We start from the raw sequence: 9,988 nt of genomic DNA, 5'->3' as shown, positions 1-9,988 counted from the left end.
TGCATGTACCATCTAAACGATAACGCATATTGCAGTCTACATAACGTATTTTTTTTAAAACAAACATTTCGTTAAAAGTGTACAAAACATTGTGTAAATAATCTCAACTCATCAGTCTATTAGTAATCATGGATCAAGAGAGTTGGATAACGTGTCGTAATAATCCAGGACATCGCCTGAAAGTAAAACATCTTCGACGACATTTACGAAGATGTCTTCCACATCGTGAATATTCTTGGAGGAGTTTTGATTGCGGAAATGGGAATTATTTTGATTCATCTTTATCCCATAATACTAATAATGATTATCAACAATCATCGAGAAGCAACTTTGAAAATACAAACTCTTCAAAAAATATTTTTTGTAATGAAATGGAATATTAATTGAATTAATTAATTGTAGTATTTATAAATAAATGTTATAAATTTATAAACATTTGTATTTTTTTCATAATATTTACCACTCCCTTACACTTTCAATAATCCCCTTGTACACCACCCAAAAAATTCATTTCATTTATAAAAAAGAGTTGATTATTGCAGTGGATATGAGTGATTTTTCTCATTTGTTCAATAAATTAAACAGGTTAACGATGTCCTTGAAACAGGCGGTTACACTCCATCCTGTCTACATAGGTCTTCTTTTTACATTTTTTGTGTCTATATGTTAACCTTGATGGAATACACCAATGTAGTTGCAGTAAGAAGTTGACCTTGACGGGAGCTTTCAACAATTTATAAAATTGCAAGGAGTGCATGCAGAAATTCATTCTGTGTTGTACAGGTAGTCTGTGTACGAAATAATGTGTTCAAATTATTTTGCTCATTTTAAACCATGTTCTCATGGTGACGAGTGTTCTCAGTGTCCCGGTCCCTCAACTAGGACAACTGTAAGTAACCAGTCATCCAAGTTATTATTTAAAGTATTGAAGGGAAAAGTTGCAAATCCCTATCAAAACCGTAGTGGTTTTAATAGGGATAAACCTAGAATCAATATCGTTTCTGATGTAATTATTAGACCTGCTAATTCAAAATTAATCAAAAATGATGAGACACAATTTGAACAATTTGCCAAGTCGTCTTTAAGTCAATCTTTGAGGGAAGATTGTCTTGAAGAGGATGTGATTGAATGTAGTCAGTTAAGTGTGAAAGAGAAGCAATTAGCTAATCACGCTGTTGCTAACATTGTTCAAATCGTTGATGAGGATGATGATTCTATGGTTACTCCTTCATCACAACCTGATAGTGAATTATCGTTTTCTTTACCATTCACGCAATACCTGGCTCAACATGGTATTGAAAATGATTATTCGGACGACATCTCGTTGACCTTAATAGACCAGTTTATTAACGAAGACGAGGCGGCGTCCAATCCGGTTGTGGATGAAGGAACTTGTCCCATCAATAATTCGGTTACCGATGAGTTAAATGTATTTGATAATGATATGGTGGTGGTGGAAGAACCCCCAATCTCTCCCAGTCCACCACAAAGCCCCTTCGTTGAGCCAGTGTTTACCCGCCCCGTTACACCAACATCTCCTGAAGCGGCACCCGCGGTATTAACTCAACCCCCTATGATAATATCGCAGGACATCATTGACGCTTTATCGGAGCCTTGGGTTGAGGTGGAAAACGTTATCAATGGTAACGTTGAACATCCCCCTCAACCCAATTCACCGATTATTGAGGAAAATGATGTTCTGCCAGAGAGATTGGTGGTGGTAGAGGCCGAAAATAACATCATTCGGTCACCATCACCACCACCGTCACCCATGATATTATCACAGGGCGTCAATGACATACAACAACCATCTGGATCCGAGGTTGATGTGGAACTTAACATCATCACACCACCACTCCCTCAGCCTCCTGCAACGTTCGATCCGATGAGTATTATTACTCAAAATGTCATTGACGCACTGGCAGAGCCGTGGGTTGAAGAGAGGAGGCAGGGTGAAGAGATGGATGTTGAAAATGACATCATTCAACCCTCTCAATTGTCACCCATTCTAGGGCAAATAAATAATAGAGTTGAGAATAGGGTGGAGGGTGGAGACGTTGATGTCGAAAACGAAGACAATGACGACGACGACAACATCATTCCACCCACTCCCCCTCACTCACGATCAAGGAGGAGTCGGCGCCCTAGAAAGCCTCGTAGACGTGCGCGAAAGTCCCCATTAATATTAATTACTAATAATTATAATATTAATATTAATATTAATGATGTTAATATTAATTTTTAATATTAATAAATCCTATTTCCGTCCTACACTCATATCAAGTACATTTAATTCGGACGCGATTTTCCAAATTTTAACATCATACTACCTACAACACGATGGCAAGCATGCTGCTCCTCCTCGAGGTCTTGCTGGATACCTATCTTTGAACACAAAAAAAATATATATTTATATAGTATAAATAAAAGTCTTTCAAAGATAGTAACAGAAGGCAGCAAATTTATAATTAAACTTTATTAGTAACCTGTTTAATTTATTATTTCATATTTTCATAAGAAAATGCATCACTGTGAAAACTGTAATAAACAATTTACAACCCGTCAATCACGACTACGCCATGAAAAGCTCTATTGTCAAGTGGTCAAAAAACAGGAAAATGGAGGACCGGCCGCCAAAAAACAGAAAATATGTCATTCAACTGGTAAGTTTTAACTAATAGGTACTCTATTTTCAATTATTTTTCTTTTCTAGCTAGCAACAATTATATGTGCGTTACATGTAATCAAGAAATTGCTCCAAAGCTTATTACGGCTCATGAGAGAAGTAGACAGCATAGAAATAATTGTCAAAGTACTCCCTTGGAGGATGGGGTGTTTGCACTCAGCAGTGCATTTAAATCACGCATCGCTTCATATAGGATTTGTGATGAGGGCGATTATATCGATTTAAATGAATTTATGGATAAAATTCACAATAAATTACTTGGACTTATTGTTTCACAAATTGAAAAATTTAGTACAATCAAAATTAATTTGGAATTATTTGGATTGTATACCATTGAGTCAAAAAATATATTTGATGTAAAATCTTTCAATACTACTAACAGAATTGTCACTTTAGGCACGAATATTAGGAATATGTTGCATGACTTTCAAGAAGTTATTAGTCAAAAAATGATGGATTTTTTGGAACGAGATTCAGGTAGTTATATATTGTAAAAATCTATATAATACAATTATTTTTTTGCTTCTGTGTTTTAGGCTGGACACTTGTGAAAATTTTACATTTAGAATTAAATGTAAACTATTACAATCCATTGAAAGCTTCATCGTATATCCCACTACCGCCAAGCGTGAAAATGAAGAGGGCAATAGTTAATGTTCAAAATCAGGATATTCATTGTTTTGGTTGGAGTGTCGTAGCAGCAGTGTGTCTACCTATGGGACCAGAACATTTACCCAGTTCATATCCACATTGGTCGACACTTTTTAATTTCCAAGGTATTGAATTTCCTGTAAAACTGGATAGTATTGCAAAATTTGAAAGTCAAAATAATGTCTCTCTTAATGTTTACGGACTTGAATTACTTTATGTAAACAATAAGGTAAAATTTGAAATTGTGGGACCATTATATTTTACAAACTTTAAGAAACCGGTACACATAAATTTATTATTGTTGAGTGATAACGATGGTAATCAACATTACTGTACAATAACTAATTTGCCACGTTTAGTATCTTCCCAACTCTCAAAACATCATCATTCAAAATTTTTCTGTGATGGATGTCTACAATATTTCACAACCCAAGCTTTATTAGATAGACATTCTTCGACTGATTGTGGAAAACTTTATGCTAGAATCCCAAATAATGAATTAATAACAAATAGATTTGGTTATAATGTTCCCGCTAATGTATTAGAATTTCAAAATTATCATCATAAAATGACTATCCCATTTATTGTTTATGCTGATTTCGAATGTTTATTGAAACCTATGAGTACAGTTGCACCAAATCCAAATCAATCATTTTCGATAAAAACTTTTCTCCATCAACCATATTCATGTGCATATTACATTAAATGTTCATATAACGATCAATTATCTAAATTCCAAAGTTTTCGAGGACAGTCATCTGTGGTTGACTTTATTACAGCATTAGAAATAGATTTGATAGAGATTTATAAAAAGTATTTAAGTATTGTACAACCAATGCTTCCATTAACTATTCAAGAAGAGTTTGATTATCTTACAGCAACGGAATGTCATATTTGTCAAAAACCTTTTCAACAGAATGATATTAAAGTAAAAGATCACTGTCATTTAACGGGTCGTTATAGGTCCGCCGCGCACAGTAATTGTAACTTGAATTTTCAAATTCCAAATTTTATTCCGATAGTATTTCATAATTTAACAAATTATGATAGTCACTTATTCATTAAAGAGTTGGCCCTTGAAGAAAGTGAAATTAATATCCTTGGTAAAACTAAAGAGAAATATATTACATTTTCGAAAAAAATTTGTGTAGGCGAATATCTAAATTCAAACAATCGAATAGTCAAGGAGCACTTACACTTGCGTTTTATAGATAGTTTTCAGTTTTTGGCATGTTCATTAGAAAAACTGGCAGCAGCCTTGGATGATGCTCAATGTATGGAAGTAAAACGATACTTTCCCGTTGACAGAGAATTTCAGTTAATTAGACAGAAAGGGGTTTTTCCATATTCATTTATCGATGATTTTTCTAAATTAGATCTCACGGAATTACCACAAAAAATTGATTTTTACGATAAACTTCGCGATGAGCATATTTCTGAAGATGATTATCAACGAGCTAATACCGTATGGAATACATTCCATTGTCAGACTCTAGGCGAATATTCTGATCTCTATTTAAAAAGTGATATTTTACTATTAGCTGATGTCTTTGAGAATTTTCGAAACATGTGCCTTAAGCATTATGAACTTGATCCAGCACATTACGTGACAGCACCATCTCTTAGTTGGAATGCTATGCTTAAATTTACCCATGTAAAATTAGAATTATTGACTGATATAGATATGTTACATTTTTTCAAAAAAGGGATTCGTGGGGGAGTTAGTACATGTGTTAAACGAGCGGCTCAAGCAAATAATAAATTTCTTCCAAATTATGATCCTTCGAAACCGACATCATACATTTTATATCTCGATGCAACAAATCTCTATGGTTGGGCTATGAGTGAAGTACTCCCTTTAGGTGGATTTACTTGGTTAACGCAAGACGAAATTAATTCACTTAGTATTATGGATTTGACTGATACCACACCTGAAGGTTATGTCCTTGAAGTAGATATCTCTTATCCTTATCATTTACACAACTCTCATAATGATATGCCATTTCTACCTGAAAATTTAATTCCACCAAACGGAAAATGTGCGAAACTCATTCCAAATCTATGTGCTAAAACAAACTACATAATACACTATCGAAATTTAAAACAAGCTCTACAAAATGGACTAGAATTGACAAAAATTCATAGAGTACTAAAATTCAATCAATCGTCATGGCTCAAACCATATATTGATTTAAATACGAAATTACGAAATCAGACTAAAAATAAGTTTGAAAAAGATTTATTTAAACTCATGAATAATAGCGTGTATGGAAAAACCATGGAAAATGTCGATAATCGGGTAGATATTAAACTGGCTACACATTGGAAAAAAAACGGTCACAAGTATGGAGCAGAGACATGGATAGCCAAACCACAATTTAAAAATTGTTCTATTTTTACTGAAAATTTAGTTGCAATAGAAATGAATAAAGTTCAAGTAACGTATGATAAACCTATTTATGTAGGATTCAGTATATTGGAAATTTCAAAAACTTTAATGTATGACTTTTTTTATAATTTCCTTAAAGTTAAGTATGGAAATAATGTACAGCTTTTGTATACGGATACGGATTCATTAATTTTAGAAATTTATACGGAAAACGTATATAATGATATTAAACAGAATATCGATCGGTTTGATACTTCAAATTATCCCGAGAATAATATTCATGATATTCCTAAAACTGTGTCTATTATCGGTAAAATGAAAGATGAGTATGCTGGTGTACCAATTGTACTTCTTTATGGCACCGGTGCCAAAGCATATTGTGTGCAAACAGTGAATGATTTAATTAAAAAGGCTAAAGGTGTAAGTAAACATGTAATTGATAAATCTCTAACACTGTTACAATATCGGGCAATTGCAACAAATCCTTCATCTTCATCAGTTTTCTGTGTTATGAACGTTTTCAAATCTTATTTACATAATATGTATACCGAATTAAGGAATAAAATAGCACTGTCTAATTTCGATGATAAACGATACATTTTAGGTAATTCAATTGATACATTAGCCTGGGGACATTACGATATTGATAGAGATCGAAATTTAGATTCTCTAATTAGAGAATTGCAAAAATATGTGGAACCCACTGATTGAATTTTACCTTATTGTAGATATGTAACGATATGTAACCATTTATTTATACTACGTATTTATTATTATTATTATTATGTATTTATAATTGATGTAATGTGTAAAGTATTTTTATTTGTATTCTGTAAGTCAACAATGAAACTTGTGCAACAAAAAGATTTATTAAAAATTTCTAACCACGACTATTCAGTTTGTGTACCCTATCAACAGTTTCCTAAACATAATACTTTATTCAATAATAGTGTAAAAAGAGGACTAGTGGTTGGACGTTCTGGATGTGGAAAAACAAATGTGATATTAAGTCTCTTGCTGCATCCAAATGGATTACGCTTCACAGACATTTACTTATTTTCAAAAACCCTACAACAACCAAAATATCAATTTTTAAAATCGGTTCTGGCACCTCTCGATAAAGTCGGTTACTATGAATATGAAGATGGTGCCGAAATTCCTCCTCCTAAAGAAATCAAACCCTATTCCATAATAATATTTGATGATGTAGTCACTTGTAACCAAAATATAATACGTGATTATTTTTGCTTTGGTAGGCATTATAATATCGATTGTATATTTATTAGCCAAACGTATTCTTCCATTCAGAAACAATTAATTCGTGATAATGCTAATTTCATAATTATCTTTCCTCAGGATGTATTAAATTTAAAACATATTTTTAATGATCACGTTGGTACAGATATGTCATTTGAAACCTTTCAGAAAATGTGTTCACAGTGTTGGCAAAAACCGTATGGATTTGTTACTATTGATAAGGATGCTGAACAAGACAATGGGCGTTATCGTAACGGTTTTGATCAGTTCATTAAAATATAAATGTAAATGTTTGTCAAAGATTTATTTATTAGTCGACGATCGACATGGATAAACGTTCAGCTTTAGAGCTGGATAAGGCAAGACGACACGTTAAACAAAAAGTACGATCATTATCTTCACACATTGCAAGTTCGCAAAGACGTTTCGCAACCCATATTCAACCTCTAACTGATCCAATAAAAAGTTTAATTTCTGAAATTAAACATGAACGCGAAGTTGTCCCAAAACAGGAAAAAATATCAATTCATCATGAGATCAAGCAACCGGAGGCGAAGCGACTTTTTGAGTCAACGACTACAAGCCGTAGTACTACATCGCTCGATCCACGATTCAGTTTAATGCGACAACATGCGGCTGCTAGCACACCCAGAGAGGAGGGAGAATCACTCAGGAATGTGACCATTGGAAAGTTGCAAGAAACATTAATAAATTTGTCAAAAACCGATGCATTTCGCCATTTTCTTAAACAATGGACCGGTTTACCTCGACAGTACATTGAAGATATGATTATTGACACAGAAAACAAATTTGATCATCAATATGGTGTGAGACATGGAACCGAGGCAAATAAATTTTTTATTGGCAATTCTGAAATTGATTTCAAAGACGATCATGTAATCGTTCAAAATGTAGCTTATCCTGATACACCTGGATTGTATGAATTATTATTTAAAAAAAATCCAACTAATTATACTCAATCAGATTTAGAAACTTATCGAAATATTGTCATTCGAACCAATGCAGACAGAAAAAACTATAAACCAAATGCACAAATTCTGGGTAATGTAGGGAACAAATATAAAACAATTATTCGACATTTCTCGAGACAGCCACAACCGCTTCAGGAACACCGTGCATCTCAGTCGCCGCCATTTTACAGTGATACTGAAGAAAGCCTTGATGCAGATCAAGGTCAATCGACTCCTGTCCAGCAACGAAGCCGCAGTAGTAGTCTTTCAATTCTCGTACCACCAGCACGTAAACAGTATCCGCGACTTCGCAACATACCTGCAATACAACGATTGCAGACTCAAGGTCATGAACAATCAACTCCGACAAGTAGTATCCAACCAATATCAAAAAGAGTTAAGGGTGGTAGTATTCTTCGCACATTGGCTTTAACAGATAAAAATTTAGAATTTGTTCCCTACAAAAATCCCAACACACTCGTAAATAGACTACGTCTTTTATTATCATCGACAGTAGCTGGTAATAATAATCATATGAATGAAATCAATCGCATCATAACAGAATTGCGTGAATCGAAAATAATTCGTTAATAATTTAGAGACGACTTGTATATATTGCAAACACATTATATTTTATAGTTAGTATTTCTACATACTTTATTCATTCAATAGACAAGAATATGACATTAGATAAATTTGGTGAACACATTAGTGAACACAGAATTCGGACAACTTTACAACGTGTCAAATCTTTCTCATATACCACAATCTCACTCTTTGGGACACTGGATCCAGCTAAAAAACTTTTTGTATTATTTAATATTGGTACGAATTATATTTTCCCATTAAAAGAAGCAACGATTACGTCTGTAAATGGTAATCCATCGAGCGGGTGGATTGCATTAATTAATTCGAAACAAACTACGAATTTAATTGGTCAAATTTTACGTGAAGGTGACAAACTATCATTTAAATATGGACCCAAAACATCAGAAGCTAAACCGATATATATAGAAATAGTTTTAAAAGTACCAATCCACCATGAAGCGTAGTGATTTAAATATTAAGCGTCAAGTTGTTAATGAACTACATGCACCGGCGAGAGTGAACTTTAAAAGACGACGTGTGATAGTGAAAGGTTTAAATGATTTATTGCAACTCGATCTGGTTGAAATGATACCATATTCACGCGTCAATAAAGGCTTTAAGTATATCTTAATGGTTATCAATGTTTTTTCTAAATTTGTATGGGCTGTTCCATTAAAGAATAAGTCGGCTTTAAGTGTTGTAAATGCAATGAGTGAAATTTTAAAAACTCGACGTAACGTTCCTAAAAACATTCAAACAGATCTGGGAAAGGAGTTTTACAATAAACATTTTCAACAATTAATGAATAAATACAAAATTAATCACTACAGTTCTTATTCGAATTTAAAAAGTAGTGTTGTCGAGCGCGTGAATCGAACAATCAAGGGAATGATGTATAAAGAATTTTCGGTGCAAGGTCACTACAACTGGATAAACATTTTACCTGACATAATAAAAAAATACAATAATACCAGACATGGGACTACTGGTTTAAAACCGATTTCAATAAATAAGAAAAACGAACGCAAAGTTTTGGATCAAGTTTATAGTCATCTTAAAACAATGGACATTTATAAACCCAAATTTCAAGTTGGTGATTTTGTTCGAATTAGTAAACATCGACATCTTTTTAAGAAAGGGTACACCCCAAATTGGAGTAATGAAGTATTTACAGTTTCGAAGATTCAAAATACTAATCCTAGAACTTATTTGCTACAAGATGTTTCTGGAGAAACAATACGAGGAGGTTTCTACACTGAAGAATTACAAAAAGTTAAATATCCGAATGTATATCTCGTTGAGAAAGTTTTACGAAAGAAAGGTAACCGTTTATTCGTCAAGTGGAGTGGAATGGATAAAACTCATAACTCTTGGATTAATTCATCGGATATTACATAGATAATTATTATTATGAATTGTTTTTTTTAATAAAATAAACTAAAAGGA

General features: G+C 33.2%; 1 long non-coding RNA gene across 2 annotated transcripts; it reads left to right on the top strand.

Moving 5' to 3' along the window:
- The first annotated feature begins 821 nt into the window (after nucleotides 1-821).
- LOC135267298 (uncharacterized) lies at nucleotides 822-6,616 on the top strand. 2 transcript variants are annotated; one of them, XR_010335719.1, is made up of 3 exons: nucleotides 822-889; nucleotides 1,787-3,163; nucleotides 3,223-6,616. It is a non-coding gene; the product is annotated as an uncharacterized LOC135267298 (long non-coding RNA). The 2 variants fall into 2 exon arrangements; XR_010335718.1 differs by lacking the exon at nucleotides 822-889 and having other exon boundaries at nucleotides 1,516-3,163.
- Nucleotides 6,617-9,988: the final 3,372 nt, after the last annotated feature.

This window comes from Tribolium castaneum, chromosome 11, assembly GCF_031307605.1.
Source record: "Tribolium castaneum strain GA2 chromosome 11, icTriCast1.1, whole genome shotgun sequence".
Lineage (NCBI taxonomy): Eukaryota > Metazoa > Arthropoda > Insecta > Coleoptera > Tenebrionidae > Tribolium > Tribolium castaneum.
This window is presented reverse-complemented; position numbering and strand designations above follow the sequence as displayed.